The sequence below is a fragment of the Carya illinoinensis genome, chromosome 15 (genome assembly GCF_018687715.1).
Source record: "Carya illinoinensis cultivar Pawnee chromosome 15, C.illinoinensisPawnee_v1, whole genome shotgun sequence".
NCBI lineage: Eukaryota > Viridiplantae > Streptophyta > Magnoliopsida > Fagales > Juglandaceae > Carya > Carya illinoinensis.
The window spans coordinates 30575370-30603261 of NC_056766.1; the positions used below are offsets into that span (position 1 = coordinate 30575370).

The 27892-nt window shown below is 32.1% G+C and overlaps 1 pseudogene; it reads right to left on the minus strand.

The window, feature by feature from the left end:
- Positions 1-11313: 11313 nt before the first annotated feature.
- LOC122295356 lies at positions 11314-19380 on the minus strand (annotated as a pseudogene).
- Positions 19381-27892: the final 8512 nt, after the last annotated feature.

Sequence of the window (27892 nt, forward strand, 5' to 3'; positions counted from 1 at the left end):
GAGTCTAAGTCTGCCTTCACCCCCTCCTTCCATAGAAAGGCCAGTCCTCCACTTCTTCCACGACTATCTACTGCAAAACTACATGCATACTTCAATCTGTCTCTAATCCTTTCGATCCTCTCCCTTCTGCACTTTGTTTCACTAAGGAAGATTATGTCAGGGCTCTTCTCCTTCACCAGAAGGTGAAGCTCACGAACTGTCCGAGGGTTCCCAAGCCCTCGGCAGTTCCAAGCTAGGTGTTTCATGGCAATTGGCAGGGCTGGAAACCAGCCTCTGCCAATTTAGCTTGTTTTGCCCTTCTCCTAGTCATAATAGGTTCCTGCAACTCCACCCCCAACCTTTTCTTTTGTTTCAAGCCATTAGAGTCAGTCATAACTGTGTCACTAAAGCCCAGTGAATCAGTAGGGTCATGAACACCCATTGAGTTAAAACTTCTTGCTCTTCTCTTCCACGTAGGGCCTTTACATGGCCTACAAGATCTTACTTTAATGGGTGAGTTATGTGATGGGGAGCTGACCTGTGGGTTGTCCCTGACCGGACTTGAAATAGGATAGTTTCCTTGTGCCATACTGAGGCCTTGATTAGAAGCAACTTGGTTTGAAATCTCATCCTCTTTCGACTGTTCTGCAGCCACTAGGGGAGGTTGTAGGTTCCCACTACTTGCCTGAAACGGGATATACGGTTGACAGTCAGATTTGTACTTATTTCCTTTCCCTAGTAAAATGCCACTCAGTTGCACATTGTCAGAAGTCCCCATCTCAGTTAGCTCGAGGCCTGCTCCAGTTTCACCCTGCTTGCTGGGCCCCGTCCCATCCCAGTCAGTCCTATTGTCCCCTGGCTTGTTTTGGCGCCAACTTCCTGGACTTTCAGAGTCTCCGCCCTTCTTGCCAAAAAAGGAAGCATTTCTCTGCTGGGAGCTTGCCCTGAGCCACGTTCCATACTGCAACTCCACTTCTTCACGTCGTTTTCCTCCTGGAAGAGGGTTTGGACAAGAGAGGCCAGCATGCTTTATGGTCCCGCATTGGAAACAGAAAGTGGGTAGTCTTTCATACTTGAAAGGGATCCAGTACCGGTTCCCATCCATGTTAATAAACCTACCTCGTAAAAGAGGTTTGGTTATATCAACTAAAACTCTAACCCTGAGAAAGTTTCCCCATGCCATTCCACTCGCATCAACATCCACTGCCAGGACTAGACCCACTGCCAATCCCAGCCTTTCTCCCATGGTTTTATTCATTCCAGCAAACGGTAACTCGTGAAGTTGAATCCAAAAGGGTTCAAACTTGAAGTTAATGTCCTTTGGAGCCAGACATCCTTCACAGTTGAACAAGCACACTAGGGCCCTGTCAAAGGACCAGGGTCTTCCCGCTAGTACACGCTCTTTTTCTATGGGATTTTGGAACTCGACAAGGCTTCTATTGAATCCTAGATCCTTGAAGACCACCTGACCTTCCACTTTCCATGCCTTGCTCATAGTCGCACGGAATGCTCCTCTGTTTACTCCTTTATCTGCTACTACTAGGATTGTTATGCACTTCTTACTTTTTTCTATAGATAGTAAAACTTCTTCTTTTGGGACAATGACTTCTTGCTTCTCCTCCTCCGTGAGCCTTAATCCCTCGTACATGCTTGATAATTCTTCTGCCGTGTCCATTCTCTGAGCCAACGCTAACCTGAGCCGTAATACCCTCTTCGAACAAAGTCCAAGAGGTTAGTCTCTACGTTCTGAAAGAACAGTAGAGGGGAAACACCTCACCTCTCAAACCGAGAGAAAGGGACCGTTAATATAGAGTTTTGTTACATATAAATAAAATTACATATTAATATATATATATATTAATATTGATTCTTTCATATTTAAAATTTAAATTAATATTATTTTTAATAAAATCTATATTTTGACTTATCATATTAAATTGATGTACATATTAATATGCAGTTGTACTTGTAATTAAATTTTTTTTTTAATATTATATGTTTTTAGTATTAAAATAATTTTTTTAATATTAATTCTGTTTTGAAATTGAAAAAAATTGAAATATTATTTATTATATTTTGTGTAAAAATATTTAAAAAATTATAATGATTAGATGAGATGAGGTAGTTTGATATTTAATTACTAAACTAGACCTAAAATGAAAGATTATTAAATTAAAAACACAAAAGATTAAAAAATAAAAAATGAAAAGAATTGGCGGGTGGTTTGCATTTCCATTAGTTTGCCCTTCCCCAATTTTTAACAGTACGAAGGACCCTCTACCCACCATTTTACTGAAATAGCCTTTTAATATTAGCAATTCCCTAAACAAAGGCCGCAATGAAAATATAGAGATCGAACAAGATATGGCTGTAAAATCTTAAAAAAAAAAAACGATATGGATGTAAAAAAAAAAAAAAAAAGGGAAATCAAAAAACTGATTGAACCTAATCGAATTGGTAGATTTAGTTTAGTTTTTAAGCAGTTCGGTAGTACCGGTTATTAAGAAACGAAATCAATGTTAAATCAATACGGTACCGGTTTTTTTATTGAAAACTGTTTAAACCGAATTGGATTTGTATATATTTATAATTTTTTATATTATATTATGTATTTTATGCTAAATTTTTAATTAATATAATATAAAATTCTAATCATATTATCCAAATTTATTAATCTTATAATATAAAATTAATATAATATATGATATAACATGCGATACAAAATATAATTAATCTTATAATTTTTAATATCACATTTGATATAATACATAAATTTTAGTTTTAAATATAAACATTAATATTAAGGATAAATAAATTTTTGATATAATAAACTATAATATATATATATATATATATTCTTTTATGATATTTACTCATATAATAAATACGTGTTAATTATTATAAAATAATATATAAATACTATAATATAAATAGATTAATAGTTTATTATATCTAAACATTATATTATTATTAATATAAATATTAATTCATAAAACTAGAAAAATCAGATCATACTGAAATAAAATAAAAAAAATCAAAAATTTCAATTCCGATAATGAATCAATCTGAATATATATCAATTTGATTTTAAAAAATATACAAAATCGGATCGATTAGATCCCTATTACCGGATAACTTTTATTTTTTCCACTTTTTCTCCATTCGTTGGGTTGAGTACGTATAATGTCATACTTTTCCTATATATATATATATATATATATATTTGACTTTTCTAACAAAGCTTATTTTTACGTGCCATCTGAATTTATGGTTCAAATGGATGGGTTATACAGTCAAATAATATTAAAAATAGAATTTTAAAAAGTTATTATAATCAATTTCAATTTATTATCATGAAGACAAGCAATAATTCAACAAATGATTATCAAATATCTTAATGAATCTTTAAATAAAAATTTTATATGCAGTTATTTTTATATATTCTTTTATACATTTTAGTGATATAATTAATTACTAGTAGTTGGGCAACGTCCAAGGGACGTTCGTCCAGTGTATAGAAATATTATTTTTATTAAGGAAAAAATTTTGAATAATAATGTAATATTTTTAGAAAAAAAATATATAAATTCTAACATCAAATAGTAAAATAGACTTAAATCAGTTTTAAAGCATTTAGAATTTATAAAAAAAAAAAAAAAGAATCTTGAAACAAACATGTGCAGCACAGGAGATAAACTGTTAACAGTAAAGGAACGTGCATAGCACGTTTTCTTAATTTAATAAAGCGATTATTTTTAAAAAGTAACATAATTTTTATAAAGAAATAAAATACTAAGGTTTTTATAAGATATTATTATTTGATTTTAATGTTTCATAATGAATTTAAATTGATAAATAAATAATATTTTATTAGGATAATTGTATTCGTAAATGTAGTTGGTAAATATATTTAAACTTAATTATTTTACATTTCTCTTTGTTTATATAAGGAATGAATAAAAATTTTAAATCACATAAATAAATTGATATATAAATTATAATTTATATAAAAGATCATATATATATAATAGAATATAGAATATATATTTATATAATTTATATAGATATATATAATAGAATATATATATATATATATATATATAGATATCTAATATACCTCATAAATAAATGATCATCAATGCATAGGTTACAGGATCATGCATGCTGCATGAATTTTAATAATTATGAATTTATTCATAAGTAATTGGGGAGAGAGAGATTAAAAAATTAAGAACTTTTAAGAAGAGAGAGCCACTTTAATTTATTCATGTAACTAACGGCGTTAATTTTAACGGTAAAACAACAAAAACCGTTAAACCAATAAAATTCCGTTAGATAGCCACTTTATATATATAAAGATGTATTAAAAAAATTAATCTAATTAATTATATTAATGAAATACGTAAAGAATACATAAAAGTAATTATACGTAACATTACTTATCTTTAAAACATACCGTATATTCAATTTATTACCTAACAACAAAAATATCAGAAGTTTTGATAAATCGCCCTTATTTCTAAAATCATAATTTCATTTCTATTCTATTGAGCCAAAGAAATATCACAGCCTATGGTTGATGGGTTTTGTTTTATGTGTGAGATGATGTATAGCATTTCCCTTTATAGTCATTATTATTACTTTAAAAAAAAAAAAAAAAAAAAAAAAGTTGAACATTCTTATTTTTTGTTTTTTTTAAATGTAGCCTAGCAGTACCACGTGGCATTGTCTTGTTAAGCAGTCCACCTAAGCGGTAAACTTGGATTACTGAATAGCATTTTTCTTATTTTTAGGATTAGATAACTTTTTTTTTTCTTTTTCTGTATTTTCTATTTTTTTTCGTGCCTACCTTGGTTTAGTAATTGACCTGATTTTTCTTTTCGATTTTAAGAAGCAAACATCAATTTTTCAATGTTGGGGGCTCATATGACTATAATTAAAATACTAATCATGCCGAAAATTTAAACGGATGACAAAAAATAGTTTTTCTTATTTTAATTAACCATGACTATAATTAAAATGATTGGTCAAACATTAGAATTACAATGCATTTGGACTTCTATAAAATACCCCTTTTTTCATTCATTTTAATGAACTTAATTATTCTTGCATTATTTTTTAAAAAATATTAAATATATATATATGTATTCATTTACCCACGGAATGGTCTTTTTTTTTTTGGGGGGGGGGGGAGGTTTAAGAAAGCAACACTGCTACAGGTACTCGACGATGGGTACCCGTGTCAGTCGATATATTAAAAAAAAAATGGAATTCGTTTTAGGAGATTTGAAACCCAGAACCTCCGATATACTCCACGAGCGCCAAAACCCAAATTGTACCACACTAACGTCGCTGACACAGTCGATTCCGGAAAGGCACTAGATTGTTCAGGTATTCTGTTTAATCTTCCTCTTGCAAGCAAGATTATTAACTTGGTTTAATATTTTTTTGCATAACTTCTGAAAATCGTTAACTATATAGTCCTGGTGGTGCTGTTCGTGTGGGCAAGAACAATGTAATGTGCATAAGTTCTGAAAGTCTTTAAGTAAAGTTTAGGTACCGATTTTCGTGTGGGCAAGAACAATGTAGTGGGTCTGTTGCATAACTTTCGAAAAGGTTATTCTGTTTTGTCAAGTTTCTTTCACTTTATTAAAAATTAAAAAAATTACAAATTTTATTCTTCTTTGGGTTAACTTACTTTTCTTGGTCACTTTTTTACCTTTGGGTTAAAAAATATACATCACAACTTAGTCATAATCAGTAAAAAAGTCAGATTCTATAAACTATATATCCATCATATATACTTGACTTGTTAAACATCACTTGAAGTTTTTGATCCTATAACCACTAACAACATCCAGAACAATTATTTGATTTTGCAAATCTTGTTAGTTGTTTTTCATCACTTTTGCAGAGAGACAAATAAAAAAATTACAAAACCGATCGAAACGTATATATAATTTCTAAAGCATTTTTTTTAGCATGAAAAAAATAAGAGGGACAGTATTGACCTCAACTTCTGTAGTGAATGAAGCTCGTGTTTTTGGCAGGGACATGGATAAAATGGCAATACTTGATTTATTGCAGGCTCGAGAATCAAGTGATAGTATCACTATGATACTCAAGCTTCTGTGATCCCATACTTGGGATGGGGGCTATTGGAAAGACAACACTTGCGCAGTTAATATACAATGACAAAATAGTTGAAAGTTTGTTTGATCTTGAAGCTTTGGCTTGTGTTTCTGAAGATTTTGATGCTGCTATGGTCACAAGAACAATTTTAAGATCTCTCAGCCCTGGAAGTCGTGATGATAATGATTTAAACTTGTTGCAAATCAAACATGCATAAAATCGAGTGAATATGACATCTATGATTGTCTTGTAGTTGTTCTTACTACTTTGAGGAATGTTTGGTTGTTTATTTTCTTTCTTGCTTTGATTAATGTTTCTTAATATTGAACGTATGTATATCAAATGAGCTATATATGATAGAAGTGGTTGTTGCAAATATGGTTTGTATGTCTAGATTTTGATTCATCACTCAGTTTTTTTTTTTCCTGTTTATGGAATAAAATTGAAATTATTGGTGCCTAACTTACACAGAAATGAATTTGGCAACTGTTTACTCAAGGAGCATGTTGTATGCAATAAACTTGATTCATGTAATTAATGACTGTAGCTGCTTCTTGAACATATTGGGACCATGCTTTCTTGGTTGATTGCCCCTCTATAGTTAAGTTGTGTTTATTTTAGAGTTTTTCATTAAAGATGTACTACTTATAAGGCAAGTTTTATCTACGTTTGTGGAATTATACAATTCATCTCTTCTCATCATGGAAAAAGGGGAAGAACACTCATTTCTACTAACACCATCTAGCTCAAATCTCCCAACCACGGTGTGTTATATTTTTTAAAAATATGTATGACTATGTTGGGTTGATATCTAAGCAAAACAGTACATGAATAACTTGTTTAATAACATGTTAGGGCATACTGTCAACTTCTCTAAACTTCAGAATTTACATGCACATGCACGGTTACTATGGGGAACTTCCTACGTAGTCACCTCTAATGCAACAACCAGATGGCTACCAATATTCATGCAATATTCAAGAGGTGATACAATTGTATTGTTGAATTTTTGTAAATTTTTGGTTTTATTTTTAAGATTAATGTCATGTACTTTTTTAAATATTTAACTTCTTCTTTTTAGCCCAATGATGGTTACCCTACTCCTGTTATGACTACTGCATCCGCCCCAAGCGAAAGAGGTGATATAGAAGACTTGTCTCCCAATTGGGCTGAAACTAATTGCCCATCTACCTCCGCTAGAGTTGAAGAAAGCAATAAAGATAGACCATATTCTATGGAAACTAAGGATGGAATTGCCGAGACAGGTCAGTTAGATGATGAGGTTGGTGGTGACACGATTGAGGAGCCGAAGTAGAAGATGGAGTTTAATTCTTTTGAAGAAGTAATGACTTATTACAAGTAGTATGCTAAGAATATTGGGTTTGAGGTGATGACAAGAAGTACTGAGAAGGGAGATGATGGGATTGTCAGATATACCACCCTCGGCTGTGCCCTTGGTGGGAAAGCCCGTAATGGAACGTTGAATGTTGCCAAGCTACGGCCAACAGGAAAAACAGAGTGTAAGTTGAAGATTAATTTTTAAAAATAGATGGAAAGTATCAGTTGACAACAGTTAATAACATTCATAACCACGGCCTCAGTTTAAAAAAATCTCATTTCTTTCGATGTAACAGAGAAGTTAGTGACTCTGTAAAAAGAGTCTTAGATATAAATTATTTGGCCGGAATTCGAATGAATAAGAGCTTCATATCTCTTGTCGTTGGCGCGGGAGGTTTCGAAAACTTCCAGTTTTTAGAAAAGGATTGTCGGAATTACATCAATAAAGCAAGACATTTACGACTTGGCACTGGTGGTGTTGGAGTGCTTCAGAAATACTTTTTACGGATGCAATACAAGAATCTTGGGTTCTTTGCGTCAATAGATTTAGATGACGACGGGAGGTTAAAGAATGTTTTCTGGGCAGACCCCTGTAGTAGGGCAGCCTATGAAGATTTCGGTGATGTGGTTACATTCGACAACCACATATCTGACGAATAGATATGGGATGCCATTTGCACCATTTGTTGGTGTAAACCACCATGGCCAGTCAATTCTTTTGGGAGCAAGATTGATATCCAGTGAGGATACGGCAACGTTTGTGTGGTTATTCAAGACTTGGTTATAATGTATGGATAGTATAGCTCCTAGACCTATTATCACAGATCAGGACAGAGCAATGAAGAATGCTATTGCTATTGTCTTTCCACAGAGTCGACATCGATTTTGTTTGTGGCATATACTGAAAAAAAGTCCCTGAAAAACTTTTCTCCTATTCTGCCTACAAAAGTGGGATGAAAAATGCTTTGATGAAATGTGTGTATGACACCCAAAATCTTGAAGAGTTTGAAAGCTCTTGGGAGCAATTAATCAGCACTTACAAGTTGGAGGAGAATGCTTGGCTAAAAAGTTTATACACTGAGCGTGAGCATTGGGTACCTGCATTCTTGAAAGATTCTTTTTGGGCAGGGATGAGTACAACGTAGTGGAGCGAGAGTATGAATGCTTTTTTTTATGGTTATGTTCACGCGAAGACAAACTTGAAAGAGTTTGTCGACCAGTTTGACAACACATTGAAGAAGAAAATTGAGAATGAAAATAACGCTGACTTTCACTCATTTAGCATGACCATTCCCTGCATATCTAGATCTCCGATCGAAAAGAAATTTTAAGAATTATACACGAATGCAAAATTCAGAGAAGTCCAGTGAGAACTGCAATGTCTAATAGATTTGGCTCTAGAATTACTTAAGAAAGATGGTGGTGTAAAGACGTATCTTGTAAAGGATGAAGTTCATGTGAAAGACTTCACTAAGCTAGTTACATATTCAATGGACTTTAGTGATGTGGATACAGTTACAAAGTGTTCGTATGGGCTATTTCAGATGAGGGGTATATTGTGCAGGCATATTTTGGTTGTATTTAAATGTAATAGTATAAAAGTTTTGCCAAATCAATATATTTTAGACAGATGGAGGAAGGACATTAAGAGGAGGTACACGTTAATCGACAGCAGCTATGACGAAGGGGCTCAGTGACCAGATGCTAACAGATATTCTACTCTGTTGAATATATGTTATAAGATGATTACTCCTGCTGCGAGTTCAAAAAAACATACTGAGGATGCAACACAAAAGTTGTATTCAATGATTAAGTTATATAGTGACAACCAAGAACCTCCATCAAGAACATGCACGGGTTCCAATATTGTTCCTTCGATACCAGAGACAGCTACATGTGCGAGTTCACAGAAAGTACGCAGTCCGTTGGTAGTAAGAGGGAAAGGCAGACCACCATCTCTAAGGAGAGCATCAACCATGTAAAAAGAGATGCGGAAAGTTAAAGCGAAGGCGAAGAATGCAACAGTCAAGGGAAAATGTAAATAGGTACTTCACTATGATACTTACAAATAAATATACTTTTTTATTTGGTTTTATAAGTTATTAATGCATTGAATATTTAATGTGTTATGTTACTTATTTTATTTTAGAGAGATGGAGGAGATACACCATTGCCAGACACTTGCAGGAATTTATTTGGCTCGTCAGATAAAGATATGTGTGATGTTGGATTATTGCATGTATATGAGCTTGTAGATCTAAGTATTGTTTAATGTGCTAGGTTATTTGAGAAAAATTAGTTTTTTGGTCAATTTTAAACATTTGTTATGCTATGATGACCAGCTTGTTGAAGACAGCTCAATTCTTGAAAAATGTCGAACCCAGCACCAAGAATCATTGATCGGGAGTCAAGAAATGGTAATATTTCTACATTTATTTAAGAATTAGTAATATTGATGTAATATGGATGGTTCACTAAGGAACACATATTACTCCTTGCAGATGTTCTTTGGGTTGGATGGTAGGTTATTTTTAATGATATTATTGGTAACAAGTGAAGTTGGTACTTAGCATGCTTTGGCCACTGTATTTTTCTGTGTTTAATATGCATGTACTTAATTTAAAGTACTGTATGAAATTAATTTAATTGATAGTAAATTAGATGAGATGAGAAATTTGTTAATAATAATGAGATTATTTATAAATATTAGGGAAATAGTTTGAATTAAAATATTTATGGGATTTTGAGAAATGAGATATGAAAGGAAGCATAAGCTAATAATAATATATATTCATAATATCAATTTTTCAAGCATATAAATCTCCAAAACATCAGCAAGTACTTCAACAACATCTTGCAGGTTCATGGACCCATGCATGTTCGCTTTGGGTCCATGTTCGCTTTAATTATGATCATGCTCTGCTGTTTAGTATCATGCAGATTGTTGGACCCATGCATGTTCTCTAGAATTATACATGATCATTCGTGCAGTTGCTCCAGGAAAGGAGAAGTTCATGTTGTTAAAGTGTAGATAGGTTTAGCAGGAAGAGAAAGGGGTAGTTGTATTGGGATCGTGGCTCGTGTTGTGGTTATAAAAATTAAAATAACGTCCATTTACATATACAAGGTGTTAGCATTAGTAATGGTTGGAGAATAGCAAATTTCATAAAGAATTTTTCGTGCTTGGGAGCCAGCTTTTATACAAAATTTATGAGGACATTTTGTACCCTATATCAAGGGGTTCATGCCTATTGTACTTAATTTCACTTACTAGTGTTGGCGAGAAATATGTCTACTCTTGCCTATAGGCATTCAGTCTTGTCGTTGCACTAAAATATTTATTTGGGTAAAGTAGACATTCAGACTATCCTGGGTACTTATAATGTCTATTTTTGCCTGTGAAATACTTACAATATTAGAACAAACTAAGTAGTTATTAAATAACACATTATAGTGATTATTATTGTGACAATTTATTTATGTAATTTTTCTAAGTTGTAATTTGGATTGTGTTGTGTAGGTACTGATTCATGACCCCACCACGGCCAGCATTATACAGCATGCTCATCCCACACAAATTCCCACAGGGTTGTGTATTGAAGGTGCAAGGTGATGAGGAGAAATAGCTAGCTACGTGTAGGGAATGCACATTCAGTTAGATTGTAGTGGTAAAAGGTCCTCATGAATCGTTGTATTTTGTACACGTTAACGGATTAGAGTTTTGCACCACATGAATTGTCTATTCACTAAGTTAGTGAATGAAAAAAGAGGTTATTATTGTTGCACCAATATTTCCAGCCTTGTTATTCTTTCCAGGATGCATGGAACTTGTTCTAAAATACAAGTGGCGTTTTCATCCATATAAATTACCAAAACCAAAAATATTGCATGTTTCTATATTAAATTCCCACTGGCCGCATGAATCATTTCCCAATACAAAATAACTTCAACATTTACATCACTAAAACACCCAAGGATTCTATCTTTTCCCAATACAAAATAACTTGGGATGTTTCACAAAACTAAAACATCCATCCCATGAATCATTACTATATACAAAATAACTAGTTACTTTGCCATAACTAAAACATCCCATCCATCCCATGTATCATTTCCATTCCAACGAGCAAAACAGTTCAAAAAATGCATGGGCATGGTAAGGGTAGACGTTTCAAGTTCCCTTGTACGTGATTCACAAGTTTCACTAACATATAATAAACATTACATACACAGCAGCAACTAAATTCTAACACTAGTATGAAATTACTTATGCACCACCAAGTAATATGCTTCAACAAATGCTAAAGCCCAAAACCCACAGACTAATGTGCGTGCACGTCTAACTTCAGCTTCACGTACAACAGCTACCAACTCCTTCAATAACTCCTCATTTCTATTGGATAGTACGAACTCAAATTCGTCTACTCTTTTACGCAAATCAATAATGATCTTTTCAATATCATTGACTAACTTCTTCAGCTCTTTCTCCTTGCTGCAAAATTCAGTGTGAGTTTCTGGACGGTCTGACATCTTGTATTCATAGCCCTTTACCCATTTGAAATACTTACAATATGGTAAGCCCTGTGATTTTATACACATTTCTTCCAAAAATGTTAGATGAACATCAAACAAATAATTTAACTAAAAGCTGAATTTAGTTACCTCTTTATTGTACTTTGGACAACTTAAAAAGGGTCATCCTGGATTATTTTGAGTATTTGAGAATCTCAGTTGGGCTTCAATCTCATAGAAGCATAATGGATGACCCAGATTTTGTTTGGAAAAAGAGGAAGAAGACGTTGTCGTGGATGATGACATATTCTTATATTAATCCAATGCTACAAAAAATGTTGTCAGAAAAATAGAACACCCCCTGCCCTTATGATTAATTGATTAAGGTCATGCATCTATGAAATAAACTTTCCTAATATGTATCTCTTTAACACTTACGAAGTAAGACTTATGGAAGCTAAAAGCTAGAAATTTCCAGTTAATAGCAAAAGGCTTTACATGTAACTAAGATGAAAAATGATTTTAATGCCATGCATCTTTCTGAAATGGGCTTCACAATCTTACTAGTTGGGAAAAAATAAAAATTATTTTACAAAAAATTCATGACATTTCTAAATGAAACTTGGGTTATGTTTCATTTAGAAGATCTTATATATGTGTGTGTGTGTGTGAGAGAGACAGAGACAGATAGTTGGAGGAAATTAATTTTGAGACCAGAAACTAATTGACATAATTTGTGCCATTGTGTTTTTTTTTAATGTTCTTCATGATCATGTTTAGCACTAGGAATTAAGCAGCATATATTTCCTGCATCTAGACCCCATGCAAGCTTGGTTCATGTGTTAACTAAAAAGGAATGGAAAATTGGAAATCTGTATAAGTTCATGCATTCAACTCTTGTTTCCACAATATTCATCTTTATCAAGTTTTGACTTGCAAGTTATTTTCAGTATTCAGAGCCACAACTTTCTCCCCTATAAATTGCCAAGTTCCGATCCTGAAATTTAGTTATTTATTAATTTTTATTTTGTTGAGAAGGCAGTCTTCAGTCTTCATATATTTATGGTAGTAGTGTTGATGTAAATACACATCACTATATAGTAATTAAATTGAATTCCGTAAAGATAGATATGATATTAATTATGATTATATTTTTTATCTGCATTTTACATGAATTGTGAGTGGGAGGATAACTGTACCCATCAATTGGACTACATGTTAGGGTTAGGGTTCCAAATTTCGAAATTAGGAACAATTTTTATGTTGTATATTTTGGGCATTTCGAAATCTAGTGTTCAATAAAAACTATAAATGAGAGTTTTCGGGTTTAGGGCATGTGAATAAAGTGGTGGTTGAAGAAACACTACCAATGGTGCACGGCTTGGACAGATTCATAACTAACAGTTCCAATATCAGAACACTATGCGAAGAATATGCAAAACAATAGATCAGAATAACCAGTCTTCGTCGTCTGTGGGGAAGCTTGCTCCCGAAGCCGAGTTTGTGCCGTGGGTACACAAAAGGGCGTGCTGCGTTTCAAATGAAAAGTAGATGAGAGAAATATTATACTGAAGATGAAAACGATTTTGAGTGCAAAGAAGGAGAAATATCACACCTGAGTCTCAGCCGTCCTTCATCTAGCTTCGATTTTCCCTTCTGCTACGACCTAATGCCTGCCCTAATTTCATCCAGCTTCTATACGTGAAGGGGAGAAGGCAGGATGAGGAAAGGGGGAAATACACAAATGAAAAATCGAAGGAAGTCAAAATGAAACGTGACGCACCGTTTCATTAAACACGCCACGTGGACGCGTGTACGCGGCGGGTACCCCATGCCGTGTGCAAATTAGCATTTTTCTTAAGAAAGATATGAGGAGAGGTTCTTTTATCTTACCATATGAGCCCAACAATACCGAATGACGCCTGTACAGAGGCCCAATGGATTGAAAGGCTACAGGCCGGTGTACCATACTGAAATTGCACCACTTAATGGAATCAAGATTTTGGTCAATGACTCCAAAATCCAAATCAGAAGATGGGTGTGGGGGGAAGCCACTTTTGGTTATTGTCATCCATATGACAACGAAAAAAAGGGGTCTGAAAAAGCAAATGGTATTTCCCAGTAGAATCTCTATTGATTGAGATTGGGCTCTAATGCATTATAAGTCTTACGTATAAAAAGCAAATACCTAAGTTGCAAGTAAAGATAAATAATCTATGTACGATGAAATTATTTTATATTCATTAACTATATATAAAATATATGGCATTATTAAAAATTATGTATATTAAAGAATAAGTTAGTTTGTAATAACTATCAACGTTATAAATATAATTATAGTTAAATATTTTTTTAATGAATTAGTTATATAATCTATATTAATAATTCACTCGATTTTAATTTTAATAATTTTTTATTAATTCAATTTAAAAAATAAAACAAAATAATTGAATCAAATCGAACAAATCAGACTCGACCGATAGATACCGGTCTAGTTTGATCTCTATGGGTATTTGAAGTTGGTGCGTACCATCGCCATTGCGGTTACCGAAATAACAAAGAAGTGTTGAAGAGATTGTACGGTCATTTAGAGTGTCAGTAGTGGCCCGCGGAAGGCAACTCGTTCTGTTTAATGTTTTATTTTTCAATTCAAACCCAAAAGGCTATGGATCAGAATGGGCTAAGCCGAATAGATAGAAATGAGCTGAAGAGAAAACATAAATAGAAAAAAATAAATCAATAACAAGAAATAAACAAACGGCTATCAATTAAATTTCTTTGATTCGAATAGATTATTTGGGTTTTCCTGATTATTGTAATATTGAAAAATAATTACCACAAATTACGCCTCTAATGGCATGACCCCAAGACATATTAAATGAAGTAATAAATGTATTGAAGCAGTTAATATTGGTTTGGCCCAATATAAGGGCCCAAGGCACATTATCCCTAAAGGATAATTACTCAAGAGTCATTAAATGTAACATAGGCCCTAGCCGCCCTGATTATTAAGGGAGACATCTCATCTTCTGAATATGAATGACGTGGTGATTAGATAATTCTGATACATCAGAGATAAGCCTTTCAATGCCAAAGTATTATACATTATTGATCTGCTAATGGTACTCATCCAATATTCTCCAAGTCTATATATAAATACATCAGGTAACCTTCAAATGATCTGATTAACCATTGTTAAATTATCATTTATCATTTATTACTGATTTAAGCATCAGAATTGTCACAGGCACACAATATCACTTATGTAATGACTTGCAAGTTAATGATCATGATTGGTGGTGGGACATGTCCTTTACAGGTATGATCCGACATCAAAGTAATCACAAAGTGATTGCACATTTATAACTGCAACTATTATTTCTCCTCTATTAATTATATATACTAGATTCTTTGAAATTCATGCATGATTGAGCCTTGATATCCTCACAAAGAGATTATAGCCACCAAGGATCCATATAAAAAGGTCATATGGTTGAAGGCTGAAGCGTATGTTCCATAACAATCCATTTAAACAGATAAGCAAGGCTTGACTAATGGCTTACACAATGCATCTTAGCATTCTTCATTCAATCCGAAATTGCAAACTCTCTACACTACTCCCACCTAAAAGACTTGTCTTGGCTTTAACAAGAGAAAAAGGTGGCAATGTGCCTCATCCTTTACAACGAATGGCCTTTGCAGATAACTCAAGTATTGACTACTATTGTTCGATGATTAGCAAATTACCATCCTACCATTTGGTATTATAATTGTATCCAATCAGTAAGAAGCGAATATGTGTTGAAGTGTGCAATTTCTATTTTTTTATTGTTTGTCTCACTAGTTTTTATAATTGTTGTTGGTTTATTTGAGAATTAATTTATTTGTAGGGGGAGTTATTCACCTAAAAGATTGATAGGTTGAGGGGAGGAGTAAGAATAATGTTTCTGTTTTGACATTGCATGATGGTTGAGAGGGTGGAGGCTACAATGTGGTGACTGAAAACCATTGACCGTGCATGGAGAGTGACTGGTTCATGGGAATTTTGGGAGGAGGAGATATATGTTTTGAGGTGGTTTACGGTGGTGAGAGGGTTGTTATGTGAGATGGAGGCTTGTAATTTGGGGAGGAAATGGAAGCAACGTGGTGGTTGCAATTGGAAGCGAAGGAGGTGGTGCCAGTGGCATTGTCTTTTTGGTCTGGGTCGATGGGCTTTGGGGCGGGGGTGGTTTCTGTTTAGGTTGCTATTGCGAGGTGGCGGCTGGGTGGCAGCGACTGTTGGTGGGTCGAGGTTTGGGTGGTTCGCACAAAGGAGCTTGGCAGCAGTGTGAAGTTTGGCAGCACTGGAGGGTCGATGGCAACCCTAGCAGTTGCTAGGTATATATAGATAGTTGGAACCGAGAGAGAGAGAGAGAGAGAGAGAGAGAGAGAGAGAGAGAGAGAGAGAGAGAGAGAGAGAGAGAGAGAGAGAGAGAGAGAGAACATGCATGCAACTTACATGCAAGTTCAGGATGTCGAATAACTGGGCTTGGGCTATTTTGTAAAATTTCTTAGGCCACTGCTAATTAGAAAGGGCCCCCTTGGTCTATATATTTTAACCTAATTATTAAGTCCAATAAAATATGTATTTTGCCAAAATAAATTTTCGACCCATGGTCTATTAAAAAAACACTCGGTAAATCTCAAGTGGGCTTTCCAAACATATTAACCATAAACAAAGAAAATATATTGGAACGTAGTCTTCGTGCTAAGCCAGGGTGTTAAAATCATCCCCTCTAAATGAAGTGCTAACCTCTTTAACAGTACTAACCTCTATATTATACTTGACTAATGGGTGCATCATCATCTTCATGTACAGAAAAGTTCAAAACAACCGGAAATTGCAACTCCAATGAAGTTATGGTAGTTGTCATGCTGTCCTCAAATGGCTCTCTGGGCATCCCAGTTTCTTGAAGTTTCAGTGCATAATTTAGGTAATATAACACATCCTGCATAGTTGGCCTCTCAATACTAAATACCTTCAAACACTTTTCTGCAGTATCACCAAATATTCTCAATGAACTTGACTTAATGTTACCAACAAGCACTGGATCAATAATCTTCTCGAGTTGGCCTTTCTTTTGCCACAACATCCCCCATTCTGCTAAGTTCACCTCATCCGGCTGAGATGATTGTATGATAGCCGGTCTAGCACAGAGAACTTCAAGAAGTACAACACCAAATGAGTATACATCAGATTTCTCTGTCAACTGTAGGGTTGTAAGGTATTCTGGATCAAGATAACCAAAGCTACCCTTTACACCCATGGTGAAGTTGTTCGAATCAGGAAGGCCGGATCTCGAAATGCCGAAGTCGGCAACTTTTGCCACATAATTTTCATCAAGCAGAATGTTTGTTGACTTTATGTCACGATGAATGATTCCTCCAGTCTGGCCAGTGTGTAGATAGTGTAGGCCCTTTGCTACACCAATGCAGATTTTTAATCTTTGCTCCCAAGATAATTCAGACACTGAAGTTGACCTCTTAGAATTGTCATCTAAATGATAGAGGTGATCTCTCAGAGTCCCATTTTCCATGAACTCATAAACTAGTATCATCTCACGCTGTTCATCGCAATATCCAATCAAAGAAACAAGATGGCGATGACGAATCTGAGACAACACCATGATCTCCGTATGGAATTCCTCTAGACCTTGCCCATGTCGTGGATCACTTCGTTTCACAGCACTTTGGTGCCATTTTTAAGAGTTCCTTTGTAGACTTTCCCAAATCCACCCTCCCCAATCAATAGCTTGGCATTGAAATTCTTCGTTGCACCCAATATTTCAAAAAAATGTACCCTTAAACTAAGGTTTAGACTAGGATCGGGAAGGGAAGCATTAGGACCTCTTTGAGTCAACTCGCTATTCGAACTAAACCATCCATAAAGAGGCACTTCCAAAATCTGATCATGCATTGGTTTCTTGAATTTCAAACCCAACGCCACCAATATTACTAAAATGAAAAATGCCCCACTACATGCAGGAACAATTATAGTAGGGGAAAGTTTCTTTTTCCCTACTTCAATTTCCCTGAGAGGAATGAAGCCCAACTCATTCACTACCTCCAGAATCTCCAGCCCAGTTAAAAGAGCATTATGAGAGCCCTCCATTGGGCCAATACTAGCATTCACAAATCCCAAACTGTCCGAATCAACCACAAAATCGATGTAAAATGGAACCGCACCGATCCTTTGATCAGTTATACCGTAAGGACTCATCTCCTTACTGAAATTTCTATTAATATAGAGATTGAACCGCCAGTCGTTAGGTGTTACACTTGTTATGTCGGAGACATGGACCCGAAGAAAGTTGTTAGAATTCTTATTGACAGGAAAACTCCAAGTTACCTTTGGTAAACTGGAGTTGCTACTTATATTCAATCGTCTGACCGTCTGATACACAAAAGCTGGGGCAATATACTTGGGGATCCTTTTGTCTGGATCATAAGGCATTTCGCCTTTGTAGTACTGATACGTGCCATCTTTTGGGTACAAGTATTTATCATCTGAATCCCAATTCCTCCATAACTCATCAAGCTTGAATGCAGAACCTCCAACGTCGATCCTATGGATTTTATGCAAAACCTTAGAGCTCAAACCACTGTAGTTACTCTTAGCTCCTTGAGATGTAATGTGGGGGGCGTTATCAGGGATGAAGCTCTCGGGGCCAAGAAAGACTTCTATGGCATTCACGAAAGCCGAAGATGGCTCGTATGGTATGAAGTAAATTTTAAATTCACCTTTTGGGATGGTGAGCAAGAATTCCTCAATCTTTGGAGAACTAGTAATGTTTCGGAAGCTATAGTTTGTCAAAAGTGAAAACTCAGAAACCGAAACATTGAACCGAGGAATAGGCCGATCAGTATACAGTGACATGAAAACAAAGAAATGAAGGCGTACTATATATGTACCAGTTTGGTTGATGTTGAACTTATATGAAGCCTGGTGTATGAAAATCCTTGCTACTTGATAGAGAGGGGAAATGCTTGCCGATGAGTTGTTGTTTTTAACAATTTCTCCCTTTTCGACTAAGAAACCCCTATCACGGACAAAGACTCGGGTATGAACGTTGGTGTTGGAGTGTGCTCCACAGTTGATAAAGTAATTATTAGGAATAGAGTAAGCTGAAGAGAGGAGCAGAAGTGAGGTGATATGGAGAGATAAGAAAAGATAGAATTGGCAAAGAAACTTACGAGAGAGAAGAACTTCCATGAATTTTCTGCTAAAGATTACTATTTTTCAGTGTTTATGGATATCTGAAAATGGAATAAAGGTGGTGATGATCACAGAAAGACTATGACTTAGGAAATTAATGATTCTACCTATTTCATAGGGAAAGGCAGGAGACCAAAAATAACAAAGAAGAAAAAGAGGTGGGAATCGGGACAAAAAGGAGCCCTCATAAGAGAGTCAAGAAAGGTTTAAAAGCAATATTGGTGGAAAACAATAATTGATACCGACTGCTGTACTTTTGATTCCTGAGTAATAATTGAATCGAGCCTTGTGGGGGTAGTAAGCGGTCAGCCGAACGAGTGATGATGGCTAATTGGGTTCAAGGATTTAGCGTAAGGAGAGATTAAGGTTCGGTTTCGTCTATCAAAATTTTTATTTTAAATTTAAAATTTTTATCCCATCAATATAAAATTTTTAAATTTTTATATAAAATATAATAAATAATTTAATTTTTTTTAACTTTTTTAAATTTCAAAATATTTTATCTTAAAATTTAAAATTTTCATCTTACTATTTTAATATATCAAATCCCAAATCCCGATTTTGCCAATAAAATTTCTCATTTTAAATTTTAAATTTTTATTTTATCTTTATAATTTTTAAAATTTTTATATAAATATAATAAATAATTCAACTTTTTCTTAATTTTTTTAAATCTTAAAACAATAATAATATTAAAATATATTATTTTAATATTTCTTCTTTAAATTCAAAATTTTCATTTACCAAACGAAACCAAACCATAAAACCAAAAAATTAAAAAAAAAGAAAATAAAAGAAAAGAATCGGCATATTCTTTGCATTTCCACTATTTTACCCTTCCACAATTTTTAACAGTAGAAAGGACCCTCTACCCAGCATTTTACTGGAATAGCCTTGTAATATTAGTAATTCCCTAAATAAGGGCCGCACTGAAAATATAGAGACGAAACAAATTGCATCGGTATCTTGGCGTTAAAAAATAAAAAAAAATAAAGGGAAGATTCTCTAGTTTTTGAGCAGTGGTGCACTATCGGTTAATAAGAAATGAAATCGGTCCTAAATAGGTATTATTGATTCTTAAAATATGAAAATCAGTTTAAACTGAAATTCTAATTGTATATTATATTATATTTATATATATATATATATATATGTATATATATCTAATTGTATAATTTGTATTATCAAAGTCTATTAATCTTATAACATAAAATTAGTATAACATACAATACAATATAAAATTAATCTTATGATTTTTGATATAATATATAAATTTTAACCTTAAATATAAACAAAAATATTAAAGATAAATACATTTTTGACATAATAAATTATAATATATATATATTTTTATCATATATACTCATATAAAAAATCTAGAACTTATATAAATTATAGTTAAATTTAAAATTATATTATACTAATACGTGTTAATTATTATAAAATAATATATTTATAATATAATATAAATAAATTAATAATTTAATATATATAAATATCATATTATTATTAATATAAATAGTTTATAAAATTAAAAAAAAAATCATACTGAACTGAACCAAAATCGAAAAAGGCGAAAGTTTCGATTTTGAGAACGAATGATTAGATATGAATTCTCAAATTTTCAAATCGATATATAGTTCTAAAAAATATATAAAATCGAATCAAACTGAATCGATTAACCCATTCTACCGACAACTAGGGTTATAAATGAACCAGTCTGTTCGATAGCCCACTCGGTACTTGCTCGGTTAAATTCGAATCAAACTCGACTCGTGAAAATAAAAAATAAAAACTCGTTCGGGAAAACAGATACTTGCTCGATTTGTAAATGACACATACCCGACAAAACTCGACTTGACTAGGCTAAGGCTCGTTTAGACTCACTCGTTTATGCTCGAGTCGACTCAATTAAAACTCATTTATATATTGATAAATATATACATACACCTTTGCATGTATATATGTATTAGCTAATAATATAAGCATACCACTTTTATAATTAAATATATAATAATATGTATTCTAATTATTTATGTCTATATAGTGAATATACTTCATACGTATATTTTATAATTTATATAATAATTAGTTGATAAAATTTAATAATTTCATATACTAGTATGTGGGAGTCATATATGAAATAGATATATACTATCATATTAGGTGTATGTATTAATAATATATGTAGGCATATAATATATTATTATTTTGGATAAATATCAACTAATTAGATATTAATTATTTAATTTTTTTAAAATTTTATAATTTAATAGAGGTTATACTTGTTAGTTGTATAAATTTAATATTAGTTCTTTTTTATTTATTTAATTTATTAATTATTAAATCTTATTAAAAAAAATTCAAGCTCAAATTCGAATTCGGTTCGACTCGAACTCATTTGTAGGACGAGCTTGAGCTCGAGTTCAAGTTAAAATTTCAACTTATTGAGTCGAGTTGGAACAAAAATTTAAAAAAATTTTTAAATTTAAACTCAATCTCAAATTCGAATCTTTTGAATCGAATCGAGCTCTGCAAGCTAAAAATCAATTCGACTCAACTTAATTACAGCCTTACCGACAACTTTTCTATTTTAGTACTTTTCCAGTCGTTGGGTTGATTTATATTTTTTCTTTTTGACTTTTCTACCATAGCTTACGTGCCATCTGAATTTAGGGTTCGAATGGACAGCTTGAGTACGATGATGTCATACATATCATATTAAAAATAAAATTTAAAATGCTTTTTTTTCTTTATTATCACCTATATTAATTTATGGACAGTGATGTAGTAGTAATTCAATATTTTTTTATTTTTATATTATTTTTAAATATATTTTTTAACATTTTTAATTATTAAAAAAAAATTAAAAAAAAATATAACTTTACTAATAATTATTTCTTTAATTATTAAGTAAAATAAAAAAAAATCAAATATAAAAGAAATAGTAGATAAGTTGTAGTGGAATAGTAATTATATTATTTTTCTTAATTTATTTTCACGATAATATGTAATAATTGTCAAATATTTTAAGAAGCAAACATCAATTTTTCAATGTTGGGGGCTCATATGAGCTGGGTGGAAGCCTCACACAATTACCTAAGTTGCATATAGCAAGCTCCTTGCAATTACTTTAAGCGGTTGAGTAATTTTATATATAATTATGAAGTATATAAATTTTACATAATTATTTTGAAAAAAATATAGTTTATTATTTTTATTTATTTATTTATTTATTTTTACGGGAATTAATGTTTTTAACAATTTATCCGTTTCCGACTAAGAAACCCCTGTGACGAACGAAGACTCGGTTTCAACGTTGGTGTTGGAAATGGAATAAAGGTTGTGACGATCAAAGAAAGACTATGACTTGGGACATTAATTATTCCACCTATTTCGTAAAGAAAGGCAAGAGGCCCGCCAACAAAAACAAAGAAGAAAAAGAGGTCGGTGTCGGGACAAAAAGGAGTCCTCATAAGAGGGTAAAGAAGGGTTAAAAGTAAGGAAAATTTTACGTGCAGTTATTTTTACGAACTTTTTTGTGCACTTCAGTGATATGATTGGTTGTGTATTAAAAAAAAATTAATCCAGCTAATCATATCAGTGGAGTGCGCAAAAAATATATAAAAATGACTATATATAACATTACTCTAAAAGCAATATGGGTGGAAAACAATAATTGATACCTACTGCTGTACTTTTGATTCCTGAGTAATAATTGAATCGAGGCTTGTGCGGGTAGTAAGCGGTCAGCCGAACGAGTGATGATGGCTAATTGGATTTAAGGATTTAGCGTAAGGGGATTAAGGTTTTGAGTTTGATAAGTAAAATAAAAATTTTGAGTTTCAGATGATTATTATTATTTTAATATTTAAAAAATTAAAAAAAATTTAAATTATTTATTATATTTTATATGAGGATTAGAATTTTGAGTTTGATATGAAATTTTTTTATTACCAAACTGAACGGTTCGGTTTGATTTGGCTTATCAAAATTTTCATCTCATCATTATAATTTTTTTAAATTTTTATTAAAATATAATAAATAATTTAACTTTTTTTTTTAACTTTTCTAAATCCTAAAACAATAAAAATAAAATTTTAATATTTTATCTTAAAATTCAAAATTCTCATCTTAATATTTTAATATTTCAAATGCCAAATCCCCATATCGTTTTGCCAATAAAATTTCTCATTTTAAATTTTAAATTTACATTTTAGTTTTATAATTTTTATATAAAATATAATAAATAATTTAATTTTTTTTAATTTTTTTAAATCTTAAAACAATAATAATATTAATATTTCTTCTTAATCGTGAAATGTATGAATTCTATGTAATCGTTTTGAAAAAATATATATAGTTTATTATTTAAATATTATTATTTTTCATAAAAATTTAATATTTTATTTATTTATTTTTAAATAATTACGTAGCAATACCCAACCTCAAATTTAGCTGATGCCAATATATGAACTGATCAATAGCTGCCTCAAACAGTTGGCTAGGTCAATCAACCGTCAAAGTGTCTTCCAAGTTGCCGGGTTCCCATAGACGAGATATTATGGATCTAACAAAAAATAAATAGATTCATCAAACTACGCTTATCTAGCCAAAAGATTACTAAAAGATCAATAAAACACATGGGTTACGTAACAAGCACAAGTAAGAAAGGTATAAGTTTTTAACTTAGACTTAAAAAAAAATGAGCATGCTTGTCACTTGATTGATCAATACTTGTCTTCTTTCTATAGATAGTTTGAATCGATGAAGTTTCTTTCAATTCATTTCGTGGTGAGTCACCACTGAATCTTGTAAAAAAAGAACGCTAAGATTTTTCTGAATGACTCCAAAATCCAAATCAGATGATGGGTGGGGGGAAGGCACTCCTGGTGGTTGTCATTGCTCAACCATACGCCAACAAAAAAAGGGTGCCTGAAAAAATAAATGGTATTTCCCTGTAGAATCTCTATTGATTGAGAGTGGGCTCTACCTTTAGTAGTAGACAATGCATTATGAGTCTTGTATCATGGATTGTCCCAACTCTTTGTGTGCATCAAGGGTCGTCTCGCTTTCTAGGTGTCATTCATTCATCATTCATGGATTAACCTCTGATTTTGGATTTTCCGGTGGTGTGCTGCATGGAATTCACATATTTTTTTTATTGTATAGATTTATATGTTAGAATATAAATTAAATTATATAATTTATTTTTTCTCTTATTAAATTAGTATAAGTTTTTAAGACTGATGTATGATTTAAGGATGGTGCTAGAGCTACCGTTGGCTAGGCAAATTTTATTTTTTCAAATCATTTTTTAATATTTTTAAATATTTTAAAAAAATATAAAAAATTTATAATAATATTAAATAATTTTTTCTTAATCATTAAAAAAAAGAAAAAAAAGGCCAGCGGTGGCCCCCAGCAGAAGCCACCAACGGTGGCCAAAGCATTTTCCATGATTTAACATATATCATAACAAAATTCTTGAGTTTTATGCCCAATTTTAAGATTCATGGGTCCTCCAAAGCACAACTAAGTTTTCTTTTTTAATATTTTTCAATTACACAAATGTTAGTGTTAATATATATTTTTAAATTTTTAGATGGTGAGTGATGGTAAATTATTAGTGATGATGTGGCATTTTGATGGAATTCTAACTATCTATTAATGGAGGAATTGATTTGATCAAAGATAAAAACTTAAGAAGTAAAAAGTTAAAAACTAAAATCCATAAATTAATCTAACAGTACAAACCATAAACTATTTTAACATTTTTGTGTAAATTCTAGATAATAGATTCCTTCTTCATTTTTGTGTAATTGTAATAATGAAGTTTAATTGTTATAAATGCATATATGAACTTGATAGCTACATTCTTAGAATTGAATCACATTCATGTACCAACACTTAGAATTATTAAATTCGTCAATGCATTTCATTAAGTCATTTATCATATTTTCATGTTCTTTATTTTCCTACGTCTAAAAAAGGGTGCCTTGAGGATAATTTCTAAAAGTCATTTCCTTGATCATTAAATAAATAAAAATTAAAAAAAATTAAATTGATGAGTCGTCATTTGGAGCGGTAACATTGAGGCGACAAACTATCATTTTTGATTAAATTTTACAACATAAACAAGAATATTGACCTAAAATATGTAAATTGGGAATATGGTTGTATAGTTTTCCGGCTGGATTGATAAAATTGACTGGACCGAACCGAAAGTTGTACCAGTTGATTTTAGTTCCACAAATTGTAGATCGAAGAAATTCTATCAAGTCTTGGGGTCTATCAATTATTTTTATATAGTAATTATATAAGTTAATGATATTATTTTAATCTAATTTATTATCATTGACTGTGTAGAATATAAATAATATATGCTATCAATTAATAATAAATCATAAATCATGTGATAATTTATATCATTATATGTAAATAGTTAATACATCATACATTTATTAATACTCTACTATTTACACTTAATTAAAGTAATTAGGTAATTATCTTTTTAAATACCTAAGTTGCAAGCAAGCATAAATAATCTATGTATAATGAAATTACTTAATATTAATTAACTATATATAAAGTGTATGACATTATTAATAGTTATGCATCCTAAAAAGTAAGTTAGTAAACAGTAACTATCAATATCATAAATATTATTATAATTAAATATTTTTTTAATAAGTTGGTTACATAATTCATATTAATAATTCACTTGATTTTAAATTTAGTAATTTAAATAATTTTTTATTAATTTATTAAAAAAAAAAAAGATGAAATAGACTCAACCGATAGACACTGGTTTGGTCTGATTCGTATGGTTATTTGATCCGAGCAAAAAAGTAATGGACCAAAAACACCCTAACCTAACTGCATCGATTTACACCTTAATTGGGAAGTATTTAGTAGGACTTAGGGTTGGTACCGACGCTATTGCGGTTACTGAAATAACAAGAAATATTGAAGAGATTGTACGGTCATCCAGAGTGTCAGTAAGTGGTCCGTGGAAGGCAGCCCGTTTTGTTTAATGTCCTGATTTTTCAATTCAAACCCAAACGGTTATGGATCAAATTGGGCTAAGCCTTATAGATAGAAATGAGTTGAAGAGAAAACATAAATAGAAAAAAATAAATAAATAACAAAAAATAAACAAACGGCTATCAATTAAATTTATTTGATACGAATAGATTATTTGGATTTTCATGATTATCGTAATATTAAAAAATAATTACCACAAATTACGCCTCTAATGGCATGACCCCAAGACCTCTTAAATGATGTATTAAAGGTATTGGAGCAATTAATATTGGTCTGGCCCAATATAAGGGCCCAAGGCACATTATCCCTAAAGGATAACTAGTCAAAGAGTTGTTAAATGTAACACGTCCTCACTGCCCTGATTATTAGGGAGATACCTAGCTTCTGAATATGGATGACGTGGTGATTAGATAATTCTGATATATTAAGGATAAACCTTTTAATAATTAAGCATTATACATTGTTGATTTGCTAATGTTATCCAATATTCTTTATGCCTATATATAGAGATAACATGTAACCTTCAAATAATCTGATTAAGCATTATTGAATTATCATCATTCATTTATTACTAACTTAAGCATCGGATTGTCACAGGTACACAGTACCACTTACATAACAACTTACAAGTTAATGATCATGATCGATGGTAAGACATGTCTTTACAGGTATGATTTGGCATCATATACTTACAATATATATATATATATATATATATATAGGTTATATTTCGCCCACAATTATTTACCCATGCATGCATGATGCATGTTGATCTTGATCCTATATTAATTTATTTAGATAAATATAAAACTTCTTCCTCGTTTAACTTACAAAAATAATTAATCATCACCCAATTATTATTTACCTAAAAAATTCTTTGACAATAAAAATTCTCATTATGTAGTATGTCATGTGGGGGGTCAATCACCTTGATCTCCACCCAATTGCCGTGCCCCTCAGCTTCCCATATTGCCGTGTAGCAATGAATATTGGTTGATTGCCATTATTTATAACATTAAAAGATTATCATGCATAATTTAATAAGAAATTCATGACGTTAACTTATCTCATAAAATCATTTCAATAAGAGATGATTGTTCGTTTCTTATAAACATGTCCAAAATCTTGTTTACAATCAATATGGAATAATTCCTCGACAAAATGTACATACAAATTAAATAAAATTGATCATATATCTTAGTTACAAAAGTTTAAATTTGAACAAATAGGAACAGGATATAGACATGATTGTATGACACTACTTATATCGACATACGTAATCGGAATAAGAATAGGAATAAAACCGTCTGTTTAATACCACTGGATGCTGGATGGTGGATGCAGGGCCTTTTCTTACATGGATTGGCCCTGGTAGTATCAGTACTTCTCTATATGGAAACCACGAATGGCGGTCTATATATATATATATACACACACACACATAATCAATCCATCTATCTCAGCCACTAATGCAGTTTGACTACAGAGTTGGGCCTTTCCAAATCCATTATGTGGGTTATATGGGCCTAGTCAAAAATGTGAGACAGACTTTATTGTCCCAAAAATTGGCTTGTCGAGAGTGTGGACTCTTAAGCTCTGTTTGGATGTTAAGCTGAGTTGAGATGAATT